Below are 25,401 nucleotides of genomic sequence, written 5' to 3' on the forward strand. Positions count from 1 at the left end.
CATGAAGATAAAGTGAGATGGCGATTGCTAACAGCGACACAAGACCGAATAAGCACAGATGAGGAATGTATGTATGTCCACCAATCTAGCTGCCAACCTGCGACGGTGGACACACAACAAAAGAAACCAAGTGAGAACGCAATCGCAAGAGAAGTGATTGCGGAAGAGAATGAGCACAGGGACAGAATGTATGTATGTGCCCCAACTCGCGACGGTGCACACACAACAGCAGATATGAAGTAGGAACGCAATCGCGAGAGAGGCGATTGCCAGAGGTGACACAAGGCTACAGCAAGGCAGAGCACGAGAGTAGCAAAGGCACAGCAAATCATACAATGAGAAGATAAGGAAAATAACAAACGTTAACTAAACGCGAACACCGCACTCATTCGCAACAGTGCACGCGTTTATGCGCGGTCTCCGCGTGTTAAGCACAACAGAGACAAGCACGCCTAACTAACCACCGACAGACAAACATGAAACAGAGGACGCGAGCGCTTGCTTAACGGTTACCTCACCGAGCCTCCAGCAAGCGTTCGTAGCAGACAAGACAGATACACGAAAACAGGAATAAGTGAGAGATACGATTCACTGCTCTTTCCGCCAGAGCGAGTGCGATCCAGGAATAGAAACAGAGCGAGCTGGATCCACTGCTCTTTCCGCCAGAGCAAGTGCGATCCAAGTACAGCAAGAGAGATGGAGATCAGACGGATTTGCAGCACACGCAAGGCGAGTGCGATCCAGGCAAGACAGATCAGATGAGATAGCTGGTAGCAACCGCTGCTCCAGCTATACTCCAAGAACAAAGATCAGAACGACTTCCTGTCGACCACCGCTGGGACAGGACAATCGCAACAGACAAACAAAACAGATATGCAATCCTAACTGCACTAGGGAACCTGCCTAGTGCAGTTCCAGGAATTACTCTAAGCTAATCTTCAACAAAGAGCAAGGCTGACACTCCAGGCGAGTGTTACACAGGAACTAACCCTTATGACCAGCCCAGGTCTGTGATATCACATGGTATATATATAGCAAGCCTACAAAGGATGTGGCTAGGCAATCTGCATGACAAACGTATGCAAATTCCTCAGCAGCAAGCTGCAAAACTGACAAAAGGTCTCTCTTCCAGAGACCTGCAGAATGCAGACCTGAACAGTGGTCAAAAAGCTGCCTGCCTGCGCAGGCAGCCGAGCGGATCCTCACAGAGGGGTTCATACAACCTGGTACGCATCAGGGAGGGTGATGAATGGAAAACAGCGTTTAACACACCCAATGGGCACTACGAGTACCTTGTCATGCCCTTCAGGCTGTGTAATGCTCCTGCCGTCTTCCAGGAGCTTGTCAATGAGGTGTTCAGAGAGGTCCTGGGGTGGTTTGTTCTAGTTTATCTATATAATATATTGATTTTCTCACCGAATTTGTCAGAACACAGAAAACATGTGAAGTTTGTCCTGGAGAAACTCAGACAGAACTGTTTGTATGCGAAGTTCGAGAAATGTCTTTTTGAGGTGTCTGAGGTTCCTTTTTTGGGATATATTATCTCTACTTCCAGGCTCTCCATGGATCCCAAAAAGGTATCTGCTGTTCTGGAGTGGCCACAACCCACGGGGCTGAAGGCACTCCAGAGATTTCTGGGCTTTGCCAACTATTATAGAAAATTTATTAAGGGATTCTCTTCTGTGGTGTCACCCCTCACTGATCTTACCAAAAAAGGGGCGGACACTTACAACTGGTCAGAAGAAGCGCATTCTGCCTTCTCATCATTGAAGAATTTGTTTTTCGCCTATTTCATGGCACGTAGATGTCACTTGCCCCTTTATAGTGAAAGTGGATGCATCTGAGATTGGGGTTGGGGCTGTACTGTCTCAGCACTCAGGATTTCAAGGCAGATTACACCCCTGTGCCTTTTTTCATGTAAATTCTCTCCCGCCGATATTGGAAACAGAGAATTACAGGCCATCAAACTCGCGTTTGAGGAATGGCGTCATTGGCTCAAAGGGGCAGAACATGTGATTACGGTCTATACAGACCATAAGAATTTGGAATACATTGAGGGGGCCAAGAGGCTCAGTCCCCGACAGGCTCGCTGGTCTTTATTCTTTTCAAGATTCAGATTTATAATTGCATACAAGCCAGGAAGCAAATATGTCAAGGCAGATGCCCTGTCTAGATGTTTTGAGCCTGAGACAGTACAGCCGCCAACCTCCGAAAACATCCTGCCCGAGAAGGTTGTTTTAGCAGCCACCGAAACATGGGAAAATTGGTCACTCACATTAAGAACCTATCAACAAGATGTCCCCGAGGGGAAACCTGATGGGGTTTTATTTGTACCATTGCACTTCCGCCTGCAGATTTTACAGTTATTTCATGCACATAAAAATGCAGGGCATCCCGGGGTTGCGAGGACACAGGGTTTGCTCTCTAGGTGTGTGTGGTGGCCATCTCTGGCCCTAGACTGTAGGGAATTTGTGAGAGATTGCTCAGTCTGTGCCAGAAACAAACCGTCCAGACCTGCAGGTACACTCCAGTGTGCAGCTCCCACCCGGCTAAAAGTAACTAGGAAGTACGGGAGGCAATGGATGTCGTGCGTGCTGGGGGTGGGGCTGGCTTGGCTGTCTCTCTCCTCATTGGCAGGAGGGAGACGCCACTCCAAAAAGGCTGTCAATGATTGGAGGGAGGGGAAGGGGGACAGAAGACAACTCGTGGCTGCTTTCTACAGCAATATGCGCTGATAGGCAGAGGGGGCGGAAGAGTTTGGACGGAGGGGGGAGGCAGGTGACGGCCAGGGGGGTGCGGATGCCCCATTTTGCCTAACATGTGGATGCCCATGCACACAGCATCTCTGCCTGCAGGCCGCTTGGATGCCTTCTCCGCCACCACCAACAGGGTCCAGGACTCCAGGTGGATTCCTGAATTTTTAAGGCCGCTGCTAGCAGTGGACGCTACCAAGAAGAATAACAATGTTTCTGGTGCGTGTACATGCCTGCTAATTTTTCTGGCTGCACTGCAGCTGCAACAACAAAACAAAAGGCATGTACATGTGCCAAATTCCCCTTCCTGATCGTTACCTTGCCACGGTGAAGGTGCTTGCATATCACAATGAATCAATGACCTATATGAGTGTCTCGGGTGGGGGGGGCACACCCAAGAAAATAAGGTCGTTGCTTCATTGTGGGCAGACCAAATTCGATCAGCCGTGAAAACTGGACATTTACATTAGGAGGTCAAAGCTGAGTTTTGGTTTTTGTCATTATGCATCAAAAGCTATCATCATCTAGTGTCTAGTTCAGGTATTCAGGGGGGGGGGGGGGGGGGGTATTGGCGGTTGAGTATAGGGGAGGGGCAGATTAAGATTATTTGTGAGGGTTAAAATAGCATACTTAAAGATCAGAAAGGAGCTAATATCAAATGGTTAGTTAGTGTTAGGCATCAGGACTGGGCTAACATTATGGTAGGTGGTTAGGTTCAGGCATAAGGAAAGGGAATTAGCATTATGAAGACCACTTAGGACTATTCACCTGGGGGAGGATTAAATGTAAAAACTGTACTTACAAAGCTAAGTTATCAAAATTGTAAAAAGTAGTTTGTCAATAATCAAGTTATTAATATTGCTAATATTGCTTCTGTCATGCTGCCCCTACACTTTGGAACTCCCTGCCACACCCATGGGCATATCAATTACCTCTGTGACCCCTGCCATCGCAGTGAGGCCCAGAGGCTTTGTGGACCCTTGTCCTCCCTCCTCCCAACCGCAAATGCAGCCAATTAGCAAAAGACCTCCCAGTTCGCTCACAAAAAACGCGTGCAGGAGCATGTGTCATTTTTTTCCTGATTCCAGGCACTGCTTCACAGCAGAACACTCTCTGCTGCTATTAGCTGGAGTCCTGATCACATGGCCCTCATGGGGTTCAGGAACCAAGCACGCTATCATTTTTGCAGGGGACCATATTAATTCTAGTTACCACCCTGGTCACACCCAATCAGGACAGCTCCATCCCTGAAAGCATTTAAAGGGGTTCTGTGGGGGGGGTGCTGAGGATAAAAACCGCCACTTACCTGGGGCTTCTATATGCCCCATGTAGCAGTAATGTCCCACACCGTCCTCCTTCGATAATATTATCGTATTGTAATTATCATATCGTAATATTATATTATTAACATCATTTTGTATATTTTCTGTGTACCGACCTCCTGGCTTCCTCTCGACCTTGCCTTTGTCTAGTCCTTCTGCCTTTCTGCCATCTGATTTCTGTGTTGACTCGGCCTGTCCCTGACTCCTCTACAGATCATCCTTACAATACGACTGACATGTGACTAATGTGTATGACCCTGCCTGATTATTGACTATGATTCTTGCCTTGCTACCTTGTACTTCAATATCTCTGACCTTGTGTAAACGACTTTGGCCTGAAACTTGACCACTCTACTCACCTCTGCATTGTTTGTACTTGTTACGTTACCTCTTCACGTATCAGCGATGAAACAGATGCTGAAAAGTGGACAGAAGTGGACACAACTGTGTTAGTGGGCTCTGGCCCTCATGGACGATTTAACTACCACCATTTTCTTTTTAAATCACTCAAGTTATAAACTGATATTAAAAGAGGAAGAGGAACAGCGCCAATGTTTATCATCTAAAGACCGCAGGTGGGATAAAACGTTGTGTGATGTTCAAGCAATAACGTAATTGAATCAGCGCAAGTCACAAGTAGGTATGTGATACAATTCCCCTATGCTTCACATCTGAGGGAGCAGGCCAATAAAAGTGAATCCCAGCACTTAAAAGGAAAAAGGCTTACCAGCCAATAACAACCCACGTTATAAGGTTGTATACGTAGCATGAGGCTCCCAGAGGTCACAGAACCGTTCCAATCTTTAACTGCGTAAAGCCGTCCTCCAGATAGCATCGGTATAAGATCGGTGAGATATCATAAAATGATAAAAGACAGCAGTACTAAGTGAAGACCGCTTTCTTGAGGCTAAATGAACCATAAAATCATAAAAGACTCAAAAACAGTACTCACATACGAGGCCCAAAGTTATGGGTACCATGAATTGAAATAGCGCATGTATACTGGCCAGTGGTAGGAACAAAAATATGAGGTGTCGCTCGTCTCCTTCCAGACCGGTTTTGCAAACTTGCGACATCAGTGGATAGGGAGAGCAAGTGACTGACATCCTTTATATACGGTAACTTCTCATAATGGTAGTAATGGTAGATAAGTATTGCTACTAATCAAATCAGTCAACAGACCAAAGTAATAGAGTGAGAAAGGTGGATTGAGTGAAAAGGATACAAACAGTATGCATATTATTTTCATTAGGCATGCCCTTTAAGAAAATGTCAGTAAAAAAGAGGGGACATGATTATTATTATTATTATCTATATATATAATAGGCTAAGTGCCTCAACCTTCAAGCAAGAAGAAGAAGTATCGCCCTGCCCCCAGGGCCGGTCCAGGCAAGAAGAAGGGGCCGGGCCAAGCAAGAAGAAGAAGTATCGCCCTGCCCCCAGGGTCAGTCCAAGCAAGAAGAAGGGGCCGGGCCAAGCAAGAAGAAGAAGTAGCGCCCTGCCCCTAGTGTTGGGCGAACATCTAGATGTTCGGGTTCGGGCCGAACAGGCCGAACATGGCCGCGATGTTCGGGTGTTCGACCCGAACTCCGAACATAATGGAAGTCAATGGGGACCCGAACTTTTGTGCTTTGTAAAGCCTCCTTATATGCTACATACCCCAAATTTACAGGGTATGTGCACCTTGGGAGTGGGTACAAGAGGAAAAAAAAATTTAGCAAAAAGAGCTTATAGTTTTTGAGAAAATCGATTTTAAAGTTTCAAAGGGAAAACTGTCTTTTAAATGCGGGAAATGTCTGTTTTCTTTGCACAGGTAACATGCTTTTTGTCGGCATGCAGTCATAAATGTAATACATATAAGAGGTTCCAGGAAAAGGGACCGGTAATGCTAACCCAGCAGCAGCACACGTGATGGAACAGGAGGAGGGTGGCGCAGGAGGAGAAGGCCACGCTTTGAGACACAACAACCCAGGCCTTGCATGAGGACAAGAAGCGTGCGGATAGCATGCTTTGTACCACCATGCAGTCATAAATGTAATAAAGATAAGTGGTTCAATAAACAGGGACCACGCGGCAACGCTAACCCAGCAGCAGCACACGTGATGGAACAGGAGGAGGCGCAGGAGGAGAAGGCCACGCTTTGTGAGACACAACAACCCAGGCCTTGCATGAGGACAAAAAGCGTGCGGATAGCATGCTTTGTACCGCCATGTAGTCATAAATGTAATAAAGATAAGAGGTCCAATAAACAGGGACCACGCGGCAACGCTAACCCAGCAGCAGCAGCAGCAGCAGCACACGTGATGGAACAGGAGGAGGCGCAGGAGGAGAAGGCCACGCTTTGTGAGACACAACAACCCAGGCCTTGCATGAGGACAAAAAGCGTGCGGATAGCATGCTTTGTACCGCCATGTAGTCATAAATGTAATAAAGATAAGAGGTTCAATAAACAGGGACCACGCGGCAACGGTAACCCAGCAGCAGCAGCAGCACACGTGATGGAACAGGAGGAGGCGCAGGAGGAGAAGGCCACGCTTTGTGAGACACAACAACCCAGGCCTTGCATGAGGACAAAAAGCGTGCGGATATAGCAGCAATGCTTTTTGCCGCCATGCAGTCATAAATGTAATACAGATGAGAGGTTCAATAAACAGGGACCGGAAACGCTAAACCATCCCAGATGTTCATCGGTCATGTTACTTGGTTGGGGTCCAGGAGTGTTGCGTAGTCGTTTCCAATCCAGGATTGATTCATTTTAATTTGAGTCAGACGGTCTGCATTTTCTGTGGAGAGGCGGATACGCCGATCTGTGATGATGCCTCCGGCAGCACTGAAACAGCGTTCCGACATAACGCTGGCTGCCGGGCAAGCCAGCACCTCTATTGCGTACATTGCCAGTTCGTGCCAGGTGTCTAGCTTCATGCCCGGTTTCAGGTCCAGCGGTGCCAGCCACAAATCCGTCTGTTCCTTTATTCCCCTCCAAATTTCCTCCCCTGTGTGCTGCTTATCCCCAAGGCAGATCAGCTTCAGCAACGCTTGCTGACGCATGCCAACAGCTGTGCTGCACTGCTTCCACGATCCTACTGCTGCTGGTGCTGGGTTAGCATTTCCGGATGAGGTACAGCTTTGAGATGCGTTGGAGGAGAAGGAGTCAGAGAGGTAGGTGCTGCTGTTGTTATCCAGCTGTTTGCGGCGTGGGCAACACCCGCGCCGTAGCAGGTGAGGAATCGCTGCCAGGCTCCACAAGGTTCACCCAGTGCGCGGTAAGGGAGATGTATCGACCCTGGCCGAACGCACTCGTCCAGGTGTCAGTGGTGAGGTGAACCTTGCAGGCAACGGCATTCTTCAAGCTTCGGGTTATTTAGCTGACCACGTGCTCATGCAACTCAGGCACTGCAGAGCGCGCAAAGTGGTAGCGGCTGGGAACCACGTAACGTGGGATGGCCACTGACATCATGCCCTTGAAGCTGTTTGTCTCCACCACTCGATATGGCAGCATTTCGCAGGCCAGAAGCTTGGCTATGCTGGCTGGCTGTTACTGCCACGGCCCGGGGGTCATTTGCTGGCAATTTCCTCTTGTGCTCAAACATCTCAGAAACAGACAACTCAACCGTAGCGCTGCACACCGAAGGGCTGTTGGTTGTTGTGTTTGATGAACACTGGGAGACCTCAAGAGCACTAGTCCGGAAAGTGACAGTGTCAGCATCGTCTGATGTTTGTGAATGTTGTGAACCACGCAATGGCTGGGCTACTGCTGCTGCTGAGGCGGGTCTGGTGGTGAGTCTGGTGAACCCAAGGGAGGCAGTGTTGCTGGTGGTACCCTGTCCTGCCGCGTTTGCCCACAGAGTGGGATGTTTGGATAGAATGTGGCGGCTCATGCTGGTGGTGGAGAGGTTGTTAATACTTTTCCCCCTGCTCAGGCGGGTCTTGCACACCTTGCAAATCGCCATGGTAACATCCTCAGTGCAGTCTTCAAAGAAAGCCCAGACTTTAACTGGCTGAGGACTCGGACCTCGTGCGTGATGTGCTGGTGCTGCTTAACCCACTGCTGGACGCTTGAGAGGTCATCCAAGTAATTATCTGGTCCTGTTCTTTTGGATCTGTGAGGGTTGTTGTCCTGGACAACATGGGCAGTATTGAGTGGGTTTTCTTGGGTGCTCCCCTGTGGCCTGTACGTGAACCGTCAGGGGAAACACCTCTTCCCTTGCCCCTCCCTCTTTCACCGGATTTCTTCCTCATTTCACTTATCCTTAAAGTACACGCTGACTGGCAGCAGTACAGTGGCAGTACAGAAATGCTATACAGTGGTGGGTGAGCGGTGTACCACTATTGTCAGCAGTGACACAGAGCACAATGCTATACAGTGGCGGGTGAGCGGTGTACTACTGTTCCCAGCAGACACAGAGTGGAAGTAAACACAATGCTATATAGTGTGGCTGAGCCGTGTACACAGAGTGGCATTAAACACAATGCTATATAGTCTGCTATATAGTCACCCCGAACAGGGTGATGTTCTGCAGAACCCGAACAGTGGCAAACACTGTTCGCCCAACACTACTGGGAGGGAACGCAGATTTTAGTACCTAAACACACGATACAACATGTTTTCCGGGGTCGGACTCTGAGGCACATACAGATGGTCCCGATCATCATCCTCATCATACAACTCTTCTCCTGAGTCTGACCCACCCACCACCTCTGCCACCCCAACATCCCCAGACACAGACCCCTCATCGTCCTCAACATTAACTTGGGATGCTGGCCTGAGCCAGACCTCCTCCTCCACATCAGGCCCCATCATCTCCTCAATGGCAGCCCTCATTAATCGCTCTGGCGACGGACTGATGGACACAACGTTCTCCTCCGGGGAGGGCTGCTGCTGACCACTGGCTGCTGGGGTGGATGTTATAGCTTGCGTGGGGCGTTGGCTGTTGCTGTTGTTGGGAGTGCTGCTCACAGCGGAGGTCTCTGGGGAACTCATGTTGAGCTCATATAGTGGTTGACGGTGAGTGGAGTATTACTGATCCCAGCAATATACACACTGACTGGCAGAGTACGCAATGCTATATAGTGTGGCTGAGCGGTGTACACAGAGTGGCAGTAAACACAATGCTATATAGTCTGGCTGAGCGAGCGGTGTACTACTGTTCCCAGCAGAATCAGAGTGGCAGTAAACAATGGTATATAGTCTGGCTGAGCGGTGTACATAGAGTGTCAGTAAACAATGGTATATAGTCTGGCTGAGCGAGCGGTGTACTACTGTTCCCAGCAGAATCAGAGTGGCAGTAAACAATGGTATATAGTCTGGCTGAGCGGTGTACATAGAGTGTCAGTAAACAATGGTATATAGTCTGGCTGAGCGAGCGGTGTACTACTGTTCCCAGCAGAATCAGAGTGGCAGTAAACAATGGTATATAGTCTGGCTGAGCGGTGTACACAGAGTGTCAGTAAACAATGGTATATAGTGTGGCTGAGTGGTGTACACAGAGTGTCAGTAAACAATGGTATATAGTCTGGCTGAGCGGTGTACACAGAGTGGCAGTAAACACAATGCTATATACTCTGGCTGAGCGAGCGGTGTACTACTGTTCCCAGCAGACACAGAACAGTAAACAGAATGCTATATAGTGTGGCTGAGCGAGCGGTGTACCACTATTCCCAGCAGACACAGAACAGTGAACAGAATGCTATATAGTGTGGCTGAGCGAGCGGTGTACCACTATTCCCAGCAGACACAGAACAGTAAACAGAATGCTATATAGTGTGGCTGAGCGAGCGGTGTACCACTATTCCAAGCAGACACAGAACAGTGAACAGAATGCTATATAGTGTGGCTGAGCGAGCGGTGTACCACTATTCCCAGCAGACACAGAGTGGCAGTAAACAGAATGCTATATAGTGTGGCTGAGCGAGGTACACAGAGTGGCAGTAAACAGAATGCTATATAGTGTGGCTGAGCGAGCGGTGTACCACTATTCCCAGCAGACACAGAACAGTGAACAGAATGCTATATAGTGTGGCTGAGCGAGCGGTGTACCACTATTCCCAGCAGACACAGAACAGTGAACAGAATGCTATATAGTGTGGATGAGCGAGCGGTGTACCACTATTCCCAGCAGACACAGAACAGTAAACAGAATGCTATATAGTGTGGCTGAGCGAGCGGTGTACCACTATTCCCAGCAGACACAGAACAGTGAACAGAATGCTATATAGTGTGGCTGAGCGAGCGGTGTACCACTATTCCCAGCAGACACAGAACAGTGAACAGAATGCTATATAGTGTGGCTGAGCGAGCGGTGTACTACTGTTCCCAGCAGACACAGAACAGTACACAGAATGCTATATAGTGTGGCTGAACGAGCGGTGTACTACTGTTCCCAGCAGACACAGAACAGTACACAGAATGCTATATAGTGTGGCTGAACGAGCGGTGTACCACTATTCCAAGCAGACACAGAACAGTGAACAGAATGCTATATAGTGTGGCTGAGCGAGCGGTGTACCACTATTCCCAGCAGACACAGAGTGGCAGTAAACAGAATGCTATATAGTGTGGCTGAGCGAGGTACACAGAGTGGCAGTAAACAGAATGCTATATAGTGTGGCTGTGCAAGCGGTGTACTACTATTCCCAGCAGACACAGAGTGGCAGTAAACAGAATGCTATATAGTGTGGCTGAGCGAGGTACACAGAGTGGCAGTAAACAGAATGCTGAGCGAGCGGTGTACTACTATTCCCAGCAGCGACACACAATGACTGGGGGGGACCCTGGCTAGCGTGGCTGGAGCGCGAACTACCCTGCCTGCCTACCCAAAGCTAAACCCACAGACAAATGGCGGAGATATGACGTGGTTCGGGTATTTATTTACCCGAACCACGTGACAGTTCGGCCAATCAGAGCGCGTTCGGGTCCGAACCACGTGACCCGTTCGGCCAATCACAGCGCTAGCCGAACGTTCGGGGAACGTTCGGCCATGCGCTCTTAGTTCGGCCATATGGCCGAACGGTTTGGCCGAGCACCGTCAGGTGTTCGGCCGAACTCGAACATCACCCGAACAGGGTGATGTTCTGCAGAACCCGAACAGTGGCGAACACTGTTCGCCCAACACTACCTGCCCCCAGGGGCGGTCCAAGCAAGAAGAAGGGGCCAGGCCAAGCAAGAAGAAGAAGTAGCGCCCTGCCCCCAGGGGCGGTCCAAGCAAGAAGAAGCTAAACAATGCATTCCAGCGGTTCTGGAGGTGTATTTAGCTTCTAAGGGCAACAATGGTTAATTTGCATATATTCAGCAGTGATGCACTGGGAGACATCTCAAGCTCACTCCAACCTGAATTATCACAATTGTTTTCTGCTCCAAGAAAGCAAACTTTTGTTTTCCATAACATTTTAGTAAGGGGGCTTTTAAGACCATTGTAGTCCCTTACACACTCCAATGAGTTCTGGGTCACCATGAGCTTGCTGGTTAGTCTGTACCTCCCGGTGTTACAAACCCTACTCCATAGAGCCAAATTAATCCATGCCATGCACTGATGAGGATCAAACAATCCGAAACAGTCGGTATGCATGTTGGATTATTATGATTCTGTACAAATTAACAAAATGACACATCATTGCATTCTAGTGGCTCTGGAGGTGTGTTTAGCTTTCAAAGGCAACAATGGTTAATTTGCATATATTCAGCAGTGATGCATTGGGAGACATCTCAAGCTCACTCTAACCTGAATTATTGCAAATCTATTATATATATATATATATACTATATGGACGCCCGACATTGCCCGGGTGTGTATTTGGCTGGTGTTGGCCCCGCCCCCTTTTTCTAACCCTAACGAAAAATTACTTAATTACTTAATGACCAAGTTTGTGAGCTTTGCGGTCTTTGGCATCAATAATTTGCATTGAAATAAAATAAATGTGATTGGCTGTGGCTCCACCCCGTTTCTGAATTTGAAGCCACCTCACCCAATGGCCAAGTGTACAGGTGATTAACAGTGCAAGAGGCTTGTGCCATTAACAGTGCAAGAATGGCAGCAATTAAATATTCCCCTTAAAAATCAATAGGTGGATTTTGATTGGCTTTTGTACGCTCCACCCACCTCTCTGAATATTAATCCCAGTCACCCAGTGACCAACTGTGCAAAGTTTGAGAACCCCACCACTGACAGTGTAAGAATGGCTGCAGTTTACATTTCCCCAATGAAATTTGTATTTTTCTCCACCCACTGATTTCCTGACATTGTTCAGGTATGTATTTGGCTGGTGTTGGCTCCGCCTACTTTTTCTAACCCTAACACACAATTACTCAATGACCAAGTTTATGAGCTTTGCGGTCTTTGGCATCAATAATTTGCATTGAGATTAAACAAATCTGATTGGCTGTTGGTGGCTCCACCCCTTTGTCTAAATTTGAACCCCAGTCACCCAATGATCAACTGTAGCAGGTTCGAGGCTTGTGCCATTAACAGTGCAAGAATGGCAGCAATGTAAATATTCCCCTTGAAAATCATTAGGTGAATTATGATTGGCTTTTGTAGGCTCCTCCCACCTTTCTGAATATTAATCCCAGTCACCCAACGACCAACTGTGCAAAGTTTGAGAACCCTGCCATTAACAGTCTAAGAATGGCTGCAGTTTACATTTTCCAGTGAAATTTGTATTTGTCTCCGCCCCCTTTTTGGTTATGGGAATAAAAAGTATCCTATACTTTATTCCAGGTAATGTACTATGTGTGTGCCAAATTTCATTCAAATCCGTTCAGCCATTTTTGCGTGATCGAGTAACAAACATCCAAACATCCAAATATCCAAACATCCGAACGTTCCCATTTATTATATTAGTAGGATATATATATATAGGCCTCAATTCATAAAGCATTACCGCATACGGTAATGCTAAAAACAGCAGACTTTCCCGAGCACTTAGCAATGTGTCAATTCATAAAGGCTGTTATCACATGAAAAGCTACAATTATCGACCAGGGAGATAAATTACCGACTTGAAGAAGTGCGCCCTGCCCCCAGGGGCGGTCCTACACTTGCCGCCGAGCTGGAGGGGGTAGCGGGCAGGAAGGGGGTCCGGACACCCCCCCCCTCCCCCCTCCTTCACCTGGGTCCCCCATCTGCACTCCTCCTCTAGCTTAAGTTCTATGGAAAACAAAAGTTTGCCTTCTTGGAACAGAAAGAATGTGCGATAATTCAGGTTGGAGTGAGCCTGAGATGTCTCCCAGTGCATCACTGCTGAATATATGCAAATTAACCATTGTCATCCTTAGAAGCTAAACACTGCATTCCAGCGGTTCTGGAGGTGTATTTAGCTTCTAAGGGCAACAATGGTTAATTTGCATATATTCAGCAGTGATGCACTGGGAGACATCTCAAGCTCACTCCAACCTGAATTATCGCAAATTCTTTCTGTTCTAAGAAAGCAAACTTTTGTTTTCCATAGCATTTTAGTAAGGGGGCTTTTAGGACCATTGTAGCCCCTTACACACTCCAATGAGTTCTGGTTCACCATGAGCTTGCTGGATAGTCTGTACCTCTCGGTGTTACAAGCCCTACTGCATAGAGCCAAATTAATCCATGCCATGCACTGATGAGTATCAAATAATCTGAAACAGTTTGTATGCATGTTGGATTGTTATGATACTATACGAATTAACTAGCTGACACATCATTACATTCCAGTGATTCCGGAGGTTTGTTTAGCTTTTAAGGCCAAAAATGATTAATTTGCATATATTCAGTAATGATACACTGGGAGACATCTCAAGCTCACTCCAGCCTGCATTATCACAAATTATTTCTGTGCTAAGAAAGCAAACGTTTGTTTTCCATAGCATTTTAGTAATGGGGCTTTTAGGACCATTGTAGTCCCTCACACACTCCAATGAGTTCTGGTTCACCATGAGCTTGCTGGTTAGTCTGTAGCTTAAGTTCAGCAGCAGCCGCCACTATTAGTAAGAGGCAGTGGGCGGGGATGACTCACCTCTTATGCGTTCCAGCGTGCGTTCCACTGCCATCACTTCCTGCAATGCTGACCAGTTACAACACAGTGGGCGGCATTGCAGGAAGTGACGACAGTGGAACGCGGAAGAGGTGAGGCATCCCAGCCCGCTGCCTCTTACTAATAGCGGCGGCTGCTGCTGAACTTAAGCTAGAGGGCGACCCCCCTCCCCGCCGCGAACTTAAGCTAGAGGGGGAGCGCTCATGGGGAACCCAGGTGAGGGAGGGGGGATCCGACCCCCCTCCCCACCGCTGTGCCCAATACCCCCTTCCTGCCCGCTACCCCCTTATGCGGCGTATGCTACGCCGCGGGTCGGCTAGTTTATTTATAAAGCTCCAACATATTCCGTGGCGCTGTACAATGTAAGAAAACAAACAAGGGATACATAATGATACAGACAATGATATACATCAAATATGAACACTGATACAAAATACAGAACTGCTGATTGCAATAGCAAATTTAACATGATGACTAAAATGTATAAGGGCCTCTTTCACAGTGGCAGTGGCAGCTAACGCAGCTAGTAACGTGTATAACGCCCAGCATGCAGTACTTTCACTTAACGTGCAGCGTTAGACACCAACGCAACGTGTGCACTGTGAACGGGGCATTGATTTTACATTTCAGTGCATTATTCTGTGTTATGTTGTTTTAACATGCAACTTTAACTGTGAAAGAGGCCTTATACATGAATATATGCAAATTAACCATTGTTTCCCTTAGAAGCTAAACACACCTCCAGAACCGCTGGAATGCAATGATGTGTCAGCTTATTAATTTGTACAGAACCATAATAATCCAACATGCATACAGACTATTTCGGATTGTTTGATCTTCATCAGTGCATGGCATGGATTCATTTGGCTCTATGGTTAATTTGCATATATTCAGCAGTGATGCACTGGGAGACATCTCAAGCTCACTCCAACCTGAATTGTCGCAAATTCTTTCTGTTTTAAGAAAGCAAACTTTTTGTTTTCCTTAGAATTTTAGTAAGGGGGCTTTTAGGATCATTGTAGTCGCTTACACACTCCAATGAGTTCTGGGTCACCATGAGCTTGCTGGTTAGTCTGTACCTCTCGGTGTTACAAGCCCTACTGCATAGAGCCAAATTAATCCATGCCATGCACTGATGAGGATCAAACAATCCAAAACAGTCTGTATGCATGTTGGGTTATTATGGCTCTGTACAAATTAACAAACTGACACATCATTGCATTCCAGCGGTTCTGGAGGTGTGTTTAGCAACTAAGGGTAACAATGGTTAATTTGCATATATTCAGCAGTGATGCACTGGGAGACACCTCAAGCTCACTCCAACCTGAATTATTGCAAATTCTTTCTGTATTAAGAAAGCAAACTTTTGTTTTCCTTAGAATTTTAGTAAGGGGGCTTTTAGGACCATTGTAGTCCCTCACACACTCCTGGGAGTTCTGGTTCACCATGAGCTTGCTGGTTAGTCTGTACCCCTAGTTGTGATAGTTATTGATAAAGTTATTCCTAATAAAGCGGCAGAGGCATTTTATTCACAAGGTGTAAAAATATCACCTAAGAAAAAACTTGAAAGTCAAAGTGAATTGAAAGGGGACATAATGATAAGGCTGGGCTCACACTATGGCAGACTGTACTACATCTATTTTGATGGATGCATTACCATCACTTATAGGGTCCTTTGCAAGGTCTCCCACCACTGGAGTGGAGGCATGCCATTCATTAAATAAAAGCAATGCTAGTTAATATAGGTTAGAGATAAGGGTCGGGCATGTTTTAGGTGAGTTCAGAGTTAGGATTTGGGGAGGTTACATGTATCAGTACTAAGCTAGGGTGGCTAGGGTGAGGTGTAAAGAAGGACTTTATGTTGGGGAAGGTGAGGGTCAGAAAGGAACCAATATATGGTGGTTTAGCATTAGGCATCACAAAGGACTTATGCTTTGCCAAAGCAAAAGCTTTAGCTATGCCAAAAATCTCAACAAAGGTATTATTGCAAAGCCCATTGATTTATAAGAGTAACGTCACTTTATGGTTATTCTGTTGGTCTCATTTTGGCACCCAAATTAACATTATCTTTATTTGTTGAGTCACCCACCAGTCGCGTTAGTGATCTCTCCTTCTGGGCAGGGACGGCAGGAGAAGCAACATATATGAATCACTTCCATGGGAACCTTGTGATATCCGGGGAGGCAGCTTGCACTGCAAACAGAAGTCGGAGCCTGAGAACATAAATCATGTTTTCATACAGTTAACAATCACTTCCTGATTTTTGTAATGCTTAATTAAACTCAAATTCATGTAGACAAACATTAGTATGATAGATTATTATAAAAGAAAAAAATTAGCTGTCCAACTGCATTACCCAGAATAGCTGCACTGCAGGAGAAACCATGAGTCCTCCGATTTTGGGTTCGTGGACCGCGAACGCGAACCTCCGCAAAAGTCTGAGAACCGGCAAACTCGGTGAACCGCAATAGACTTCAATGGACAGGCGAACTGTAAAAACTACAAACACTGTTTCTGGCCACAAAAGTGATAGAAAAGATGTTTCAAGGGGTCTAACACCTGGAGGGGGCATGGCAGAGTGGGATTTGACACAAAGTAGGATTATAATCCCTAAAGGACAAAAATCACATTGCACTGCTAAATAGGAGGCACAAAGGCCTCAATTCATAAACAGCAGTGCGATAAAAAAATCTTGTCGGGAAAATACCGCACTCGGTATTTTCCCGGTCTGTGTGCTAATTCATAAGGATTTCCCCAGCTGCCCTTGGAGGTCGGTAAATTACCGCAGCCCATTGAGCGGTAGAGTAGAGCAGTGCGATTCTCTCTTTGCCCTGCAGAAATTACTCACACAGACGGCTCTCTCTGGCTCTCCCACTGATGACAGATGAGTCACACAGTCTTTCCCTGCCTGCTAAATGACCCACACAGCCGGCTCTCTCCATTGATGACTCAGACAGATGAGTCACACAGTCTTTCCCTGCCTGCTCAAATGATTCACACAGAGGGCTCTCTGGCTCTCTCCACAGATGAATCAAACAGACTTCGGCTCTCTGCACTTTGCATTCATCAGAGCTGTCAGAGCTGTCGGTAACTTGTTAAGGCCTCACTAGAAGTGTCGGTAACTACCGCCTGGCTTACCGCTTGTTGCAGGCTTTATGAATTGACATTTGCTGACAATTTACTGACATGTGTTGTCGGTAACTGCAGCCAAGTCGGTAATTTATCTCCCTGGTCGGTAATGTCAGCTTTTCATGCGGCAACAGCCTTTATGAATTGACATTTTGCTAAGTGGTCGGTAAAGTCTGCTGTTTTCAGCATTACCGCATGAGGTAATGCTTTATGAATCAAGGCCAAAGTGTTCTAAAACATCTTGTGTGTGTATACATGGATCAGCAGGTAGTGTAAGTAGTGTACTGCTCCACACACTGACACACCAAACTTATTGTTTAATTCACCGCTGCAAACAGCTGTTTGTGTAGTGATGGCCGTGCTCGTGCGCACGTTGGCGAGAGTGCTGGTGATGGCGGTTTTCCAGCCCATAAGGTCGGGCTGAGGTAGCTCAATAACAGAACAACAGTGACTGTGTCTAGCTGATCGAATTTGGTCTGTCCACAATGAAGCAAAGTCCTTATTATCTTGGATGTGCCCCCCCCCAACACTCATATAGGTCATTGCTTCATTGTGATACGCAAGCCCCTTCACCGCGGCAAGGTAATGATCACGAAGTGGAATTGACACATGTACATGCCTTTTGTTTTGTTGTAGCAGCCACAGTGCAGCCATAAAAATTAGGCATATACACGCACCAGAAAAAATATTATTATGTTTGGTAGCGGCCGCTGCTAGCAGCGGCCTTAAAAATTCTGGAATCCGCCTGGAGTCCTGGACCCTGTTGGTGGTGGCGGAACAGGCAGTCAAGTGGCCCGCAGGCAGAGATGTTGTGTGGGGACCGACTTAGTCATGGGGCAGGCAGTCACATGGCGTGCAGGCAGAGATGCTGTGTGTGGGGACTGACTTAGTCTTCGGGCGGGCAGTAGCCCTCCGGGATCCATGCCTCATTCATTTTGATAAAGGTCAGGTACTGAACACTTTTTTGACCTAGGCGACTTCTCACTGACAGTGTCTGCTGCGCTGAAGGTCCTTTCTGACAGGACGTTTGAGGCGGGGCAAGCCAGAAGTTGGATGGCAAATTGTGACAGCTCTGGCCACAGGTCAAGCCTGCGCACCCAGTAGACCAGGGGTTAATCGCTGCTTAGAGTGTCTATATCCGCCCTTAAAGAGAATCTGTATTGTTAAAATCGCACAAAAGTAAACATACCAGTGCGTTAGGGGACATCTACTATTACCCTCTGTCACAATTTCGCCGCTCCTCGCCGCATTAAAAGTGGTTAAAAACAGTTTTAAAAAGTTTGTTTATAAACAAACAAAATGGCCACCAAAACAGGAAGTAGATTGATGTACAGTATGTCCACACATAGAAAATACATTTATACACAAGCAGGCTGTATACACCCTTCCTTTTGAATCTCAAGAAATCATTTGTGTGTTTCTTTCCCCCTGCAGCTATCTTCCACTGAAGTGTCAGGCTGTTTCTTCCTGCAGAGTGCAGACAGCTCTGCCTGTATGTAATTCCTCAGTATGTGAAAGCCCAGCCATCTCAGAGGAGGATTTATCCAGCTTGTAAAAGATAAGAGAGAAGAGAGAAGCTGCCCTAATCTAAATAATACACAGGCAGTGTGCAGAGAGGGGCCTGGAGGGGGGAGATGCATCACAGAACCACAACACTGAAGAACTTGGCAGCCTTCCAGACACAGGCCTGACAAGTCTGACAAGAGAGAGATAAGTTGATTTATTAAAGAGATGGTGATAGTAGAACGTGCTGCAGTAAGCCAGAACACATTAGAATAGCTTTTGGAACTTGTAGGATGATAAAAAACAGGATGCAATTTTTGTTACGGAGTCTCTTTAAGGCCAGGTAGTCAGCTACCTGCCGCTCGAGGCATTCGTGGAGGGTGGATCCGAAAGGGCTGAGGTGAGGCGTTGGACTAAAGAAAGTCTGCATGTCCGATATCACCATGAGATCACTAGTGTGTTCTGTCCTTGCCTGCATGGACATGGGAGAAGGAGGAGGAGGATTACTGGCACCTTTTTTCTGTTGTGCTGTGACATCACCCTTAAACGCAGTGTAAAACATAGTTGCCAGCTTGTTTTTGTAGTACTGCATCCTTTCTGCCCTGTGGTAATTTGGTATCATCTCCCCCACTTTGTGTTTATATCGAGGGTCTAGTAGCATTGCCAACCAGTACAGGTCTTTCTCCTTAAGTTTTTTTATACAGGGGTCCCTCAACAGGCTGGACAGCATGAAATATCCCATCTGCACAAGGTTGGATGCTGACATAGTAGTCTTCTCCTCTTCCTCTTCCTCAGTGATGTCAAGTAAGTTCTCCTCCTCCCCCACGGTAAAGGTGAGCAGCACAAGCTCCCTGTGATGCCTGCTGCAGTTGTTCTTCCACCTCCTCCTCAAAGCCACCTTCCTCCTCTGACTTCTCTTCCCCAGATGACTCCTCCTCCTCCCCCCTTCTCTGTGTTGGTGTCAAATCTGGTTTTGGTGATGGTTCCCACAACTCTTCCTCCTCTTCCTGTTCACGCACCTCTAAAGCTTGATCCACCACTGCTTCAGAAGCTCCTGTAAGCTTGGATACTTACACACAAATCTTTGGATTATCAGATTCAGCACATGTGCCATCATGCAGCTTACATGCGTCAACATAACCTGTTGCTGACCTTGCTCTCCTGCTGACTCTGATATTCTGCCTGATCTATTTTGTAATGTGATTGTGTGTATATTATCCTGTATATATTTTCTGTATATATTTAGATAGTCAGGGTGTTATATATATTTACCACTGCTTTCCCGGGTTATTGTATATATTGTGTGCTGTGCATAGGTGGGTTTGCATGATATTTGCATTCACGTTTGTATGTATGCCTGCATTTGCAATAAAACATTATATTTGCACCATATTCCTTGGTTCAGCGTCTGTATACTGAAAACTGTGATCAAAACCCTGTTTCTCCATTCAGGCTTGTGACACTGGGGTTCCAAGGCTACTAAACATGATTGCTGAGACTCAGGAACTGATGTGGTGCATCTATCGGTGTCTGCTGGAAAATATGGTTTGCAGGATGCAGAAAACAGAGCAGTAGGAATGTGTTTGTATTTTTTCGCAAAACGTTTTGCGATCAATTTATCAAATTCCAGGGAGTCATCAAAAACCTCCTTGTTTTCATCAGCATCTTCCTCAGCCCAAGTTCTCATCTGGCTATCAAGCAATGTTGAAATGTTGTAGCTGATCTGAAGAAAGAACATGAATTCAAAATGTTGAAATTTTGCAAGAAATTCGATCATTCGAGATCTCATTCTATGCATCAATCAACGGAATCACAAAGTCATGCACACAGAGATTCATTTCAATCAAAGAAAAAGCAGACGCAATGCATGCATGCAAAATTATGTTACTCTTAGCAGTGTAAAATTTATAGAAATATTTTCAGTCATTCTCCAGTTCCTAAATCCAAAGCTTCAACTTCCCATTTTTCAAACGGAGGATCCCATTCATTCTTGTCAGGAACTAAACAATTATTCTGGGCATAATTTACAGTTGGATCAGTCTGCAGGAAGCTAGCTGGAGTGGACTTGGCTTGCTTTACTCCTGATAGAGAATCAACTTGATTCCCTGGATCATTACTAGGGTTCTTAAAGGACTTACGAGCTGAATTAAAAAAAAAAAAAAAAGTTAATTACCTTAGAGCACTATCAGACCTCAGGGCAGACGATCTGTGGCTCCCTTGTACTTTCCAGATGCACCATTATCACAATCCACTTATCATTACATGCCCTGGCCCAGTCCAGGGTCGCCTTATCTCTGGGCGATTACAATCGCTGCTTTAAAAATCCTCTGCCTGCATTGTTCAAATAGACGTGGCTGCGCAGGATTACAGCTCTGCACGCAGCCCATCGTCACTCCGTACACGCCCACATGACATATTACTCAGTGTATGGAGTGACGATGGGCTGCGTGCTGGGTCAGGGCATGTAATGATAAGTGGATTGTGATAATGGTGCATCTGGAATGTACAAGGGAGCCACAGATCGTCTGCCCTGAGGTCTGATAGTGCTCTAAGGTAATTAACTTTTTTTTTTTTAATTCAGCTCGTAAGTCCTTTAAAGCGGTATCGTCACCATAAAAATCAAATTTCAATAGCAACTGGTCTGAGTGTATTAAGTGATACAGATGCTAATGCTGCATTCAAAACTTTCAAAACTTGTTCTGCTGTTATGATTTGGAGTTATCACATACTTAAGGAACACTGGCCCTTTAGTAGTCGTGCCAAAGAATTGCATGCTGGGGGTTCTTTTTATCTATAATCTATTCCTCCTCTTCCCTTTATTTCCCTGCTATCTGCTTATCTGAAACCTAATCCCCTACTCACTTGTGTTTACAAGCAAGGCTGAGGCAACTCAGCGATTGGAGGAGACAAGAAAAAAGTAAAGGGCAGAAATGACATCACGAGTTAGCCTTAACTGTGGGCAAAAGACATGGCCCCCACCACTAACAGAATTCTCGTCATTTACTATATAACACTCACTGAAATCAAAACGTGGACAGTACAATACATGTGTTATGTAAGTAGATCAAGTATTTATCTACTTATATATGTGTTTTTTTTCCCTGGCATAGTATGGCTGATCCTACCGCTTTAAGAATGTCCAGGACTTGCAACAACAATAATAATAATAATCTGAACATTTATATAGCGCTTTTCTCCTGTCGGACTCAAAGCGCTCAAGAGCTGCAGCCACTGGGACGCGCTCGAGAGGCCACCCTGCAGTGTTAGGGAGTCTTGCCTTGAACTCCTTACTGAATAGGTACTTGACCTAGCCAGGATTCAAACCCTGGTCTCCCATGTCAAAGGCAGAGCCCTTAACCAGTACACTATCCAGCAACAGGTGTTGAACTGCAGAATATGCAAATTTCCCTTGCTGCACAAACAATTTGATTTGCTCAGTACTCTGTAATATTTCCTTATAAGAATATTTAGACAATTCTTTTAAACAAAAATCTTTATTCTCCCTGGATAGCAAGTTCATTGGTAGTTTCATAGGTCCATTTGACTCCCATGAATGACAATTGGATTTCATTATCTGCGTGTCAGGGGCCTGAACGGAGAAACAGGGTTTGACCACAGTTTGCAGCATACAGACACTGGAACCAGGAATTAAGGTGCAAAAATAATGATTTATTAAGAACCAAATCATGCAAATAACATACAACCATATGCAAACAATATATACAGTGAATCTCCCGCAAACCAAACAAAACAGTGTGCACACATAAACCAAAACCCTGACTATCTATCTAACTACAAACGGCATGCAGGAGATATATATGTACAAGCAAATATATATACAATAACGCGGTATCAAAGGGAGCAGGCAAAGACAGGTCAAAACAGAATAACAGAGTCAGCAACGGGTAATCAGATACAAGCAAGGTACAAAAGAATAGACAGAAGCAGAGTCAGGACTAGCAGAGGTTCAGCAGCAGGTAATCAGATCACAGAGCAGGTACAGGAAACCAGGTATCAAACAACAGAGGTGACCAGAGACTCAGACCTGTAGAAAGGAAGTTCTGGCAATGACTTGCAGGAAGAGGCAGACTTATATAGTCCATGTAATAGGAAGCATCTGGTGGTAATTGCTCAGAGACACATTAGAGGCCTCTGCAGGCCATACAAAGAACTGCAAGTCCTTAAATGTGATGATAAACCACCTGCTGGTGGATAGTGGAAGTCCAGGGCAGTCCAACTCAATACCACCACCAGCAGGCAGGAGATGATACAATATGAATCGTAACAGTACCCCCCCCTGAAGAAGCGGCCTCAGGACGCTCCACAGTGTCTTTAGAAAATGTCCACCAGGGTCCCACAAGAGGGCAGACAACCCAAACATTGGCCAGGTGGGTCGCAGAGGCCAAGCTTGGGAGGGCAGGGAGGGAAAACACTTTGAAAACTTGGTCTTTGGATGTTGTAACATAAGCTGTAAACGTCCAAGCAGGATGGCAAGTTGGATAAAAGACTGTACAACATCAGGCAGGACCCAGAAAGCAGCAACAAATACAGGAGGCAGTAAAAGGCAAACCTGGGTGGGCAGGGAGGGAAATAATGCCAACCAAATCCAGACCAGCATCTTTTGGACAGAGAGCAATTTAGAAAACAGGATCTCAGGAAACTGGAGGATATCAGACAAGGTATCAGGCTGGACCAGAGACTGGCAGGCATAAGGCTTGGCAGGAGACTGGACAGGACCATTAGGCTGAGCAGGAGACTGACAGGTATCATCAGGCTTGACAGGAAACTGGACAGGATCTTCAGACTGAGCAGGCGACTGGACAGGATCATCAGGCTGAGCAGAAGGCTGGACAGGATCGTCAGGCTGAGCAGAAGGCTGGACAGGATCGTCAGGCTGAGCAGAAGGCTGGACAGGATCGTCAGGCTGAGCAGAAGGCTGGACAGGATCGTCAGGCTGAGCAGAAGGCTGGACAGGATCAGGCTGAACGGGAAACTGGCAGGCACCAACAGGCTTGGCAGGAGATTGGCAGGCATCATCAGGCTGAGCAGGAAACTGGACAGGAACAGGCTTAACAGCAGACTGGACAGGATCATCAGTCTTGGCAGGAAAATGAGCAAGATCAGGCTGAACAGGAGACTGGCAGGCACCAACAGGCTTGGCAGGAAACTGGCATGCATCATCAGGCTGAGGAGGAGACTGGACAGGATCAGAGTGGACAACAGGTTGGCAGGTCTCAGACAGAGCAGGAAACTGGCAGACATCAGGCGCTGCAGCAGGCTTGGTACCAACAGGGCAGACAGCAGTCTTGGAAGCATCAGGAGCGTTGATAACAGGAGTCTCTAGTGGCTGGGCATCAGCAGACATCTGTGGAGGCTGGGCAGCAGCAGACATCTGTGGAGGCTGGGCAGCAGCAGACATCTGTGGAGGCTGGGCAGCAGCAGACATCTGTGGAGGCTGGGCAGCAGCAGACATCTGTGGAGGCTGGGCAGCAGCAGAAATCTGTGGAGGCTGGGCAGCAGCAGAAATCTGTGGAGGCTGGGCAGCAGCAGAAATCTGTGGAGGCTGGGCAGCAGCAGAAATCTGTGGAGGCTGGGCAGCAGCAGAAATCTGTGGAGGCTGGGCAGCAGCAGAAATCTGTGGAGGCTGGGCAGCAGCAGAAATCTGTGGAGGCTGGGCAGCAGCAGAAATCTGTGGAGGCTGGGCAGCAGCAGAAATCTGTGGAGGCTGGGCAGCAGCAGAAATCTGTGGAGGCTGGGCAGCAGCAGACATCTGTGGAAGCTGGGCAGCAGCAGACATCTGTGGAAGCTGGGCAGCAGCAGACATCTGTGGAAGCTGGGCAGCAGCAGACATCTGTGGAGGCTGGGCAGCAGCAGAAATCTGTGGAAGCTGGGCAGCAGCAGACATCTGTGGAGGCTGGGCAGCAGCAGAAATCTGTGGAGGCTGGGCAGCAGCAGACATCTGTGGAGGCTGGGCAGCAGCAGACATCTGTGGAGACTGGGCAGCAGCAAAAGTCTGTGGAGACTGGGCAGCAGCAAAAGTCTGTGGAGACTGGGCAGCAGCAAAAGTCTGTGGAGACTGGGCAGCAGCAAAAGTCTGTGGAGACAGGGCAGCAGATTACATAACATCAGGTGAAACAGAAGGCAGGAAAACTTCAGGCAGGTTAACAGGTTGGGAAACTTCAGACAGGGCAACAGGCTCAGTAGTTTCAGGCAGGGCACCATCCTGCATAACTTCATGGATCTGGACCTTTGGCTTAGTACTTGGCTGGGCCATTGGCTGAGCGCATGGCTGAACCGTTGGCTGAGCGCTTGACTGGACCTTTGGCTGAGACCCTGATACAGTTTGTGCGAGTTGGCACTGAGCCTGTGCGGACTGGGCCTGTGCGAGCTGGAACTGAAACTGAGTGGGCAGGATACTAGATTGAAATTCTGTAGGCTGTATGCCGTTTTCTGTAGACTGGATGCAAACTTTTGCAAATTGGATCAAAGTCTCTGCAGGCTGGAAGTGAGGTTCTGCAGACTGAGGCAAAGTCCCTGCAAGCTGGAGGCAATATTCTGCAGACTGGGAACAAGGTTCTGCAGACTGGATGCAAAGCTCTGCAGACTGCGAGCAGGATTCTGCAGGTTGATTTGAAGTCTCTGCAGACTGGAGGCAAGGCTCTGCAGATGAAGACAGAGTCCCTGCAGGCTTG

General features: G+C 47.0%; 1 pseudogene; it reads right to left on the reverse strand.

Annotated features, from left to right (window-relative positions):
- Positions 1 to 24,128, reverse strand: part of LOC137571037 (vomeronasal type-2 receptor 26-like) — a 39,165-nt pseudogene extending 15,037 nt beyond the window's left edge.
- Positions 24,129 to 25,401: the final 1,273 nt, after the last annotated feature.

This window comes from Hyperolius riggenbachi, chromosome 4 (genome assembly GCF_040937935.1).
Source record: "Hyperolius riggenbachi isolate aHypRig1 chromosome 4, aHypRig1.pri, whole genome shotgun sequence".
Classification (NCBI taxonomy): Eukaryota; Metazoa; Chordata; class Amphibia; order Anura; family Hyperoliidae; genus Hyperolius; species Hyperolius riggenbachi.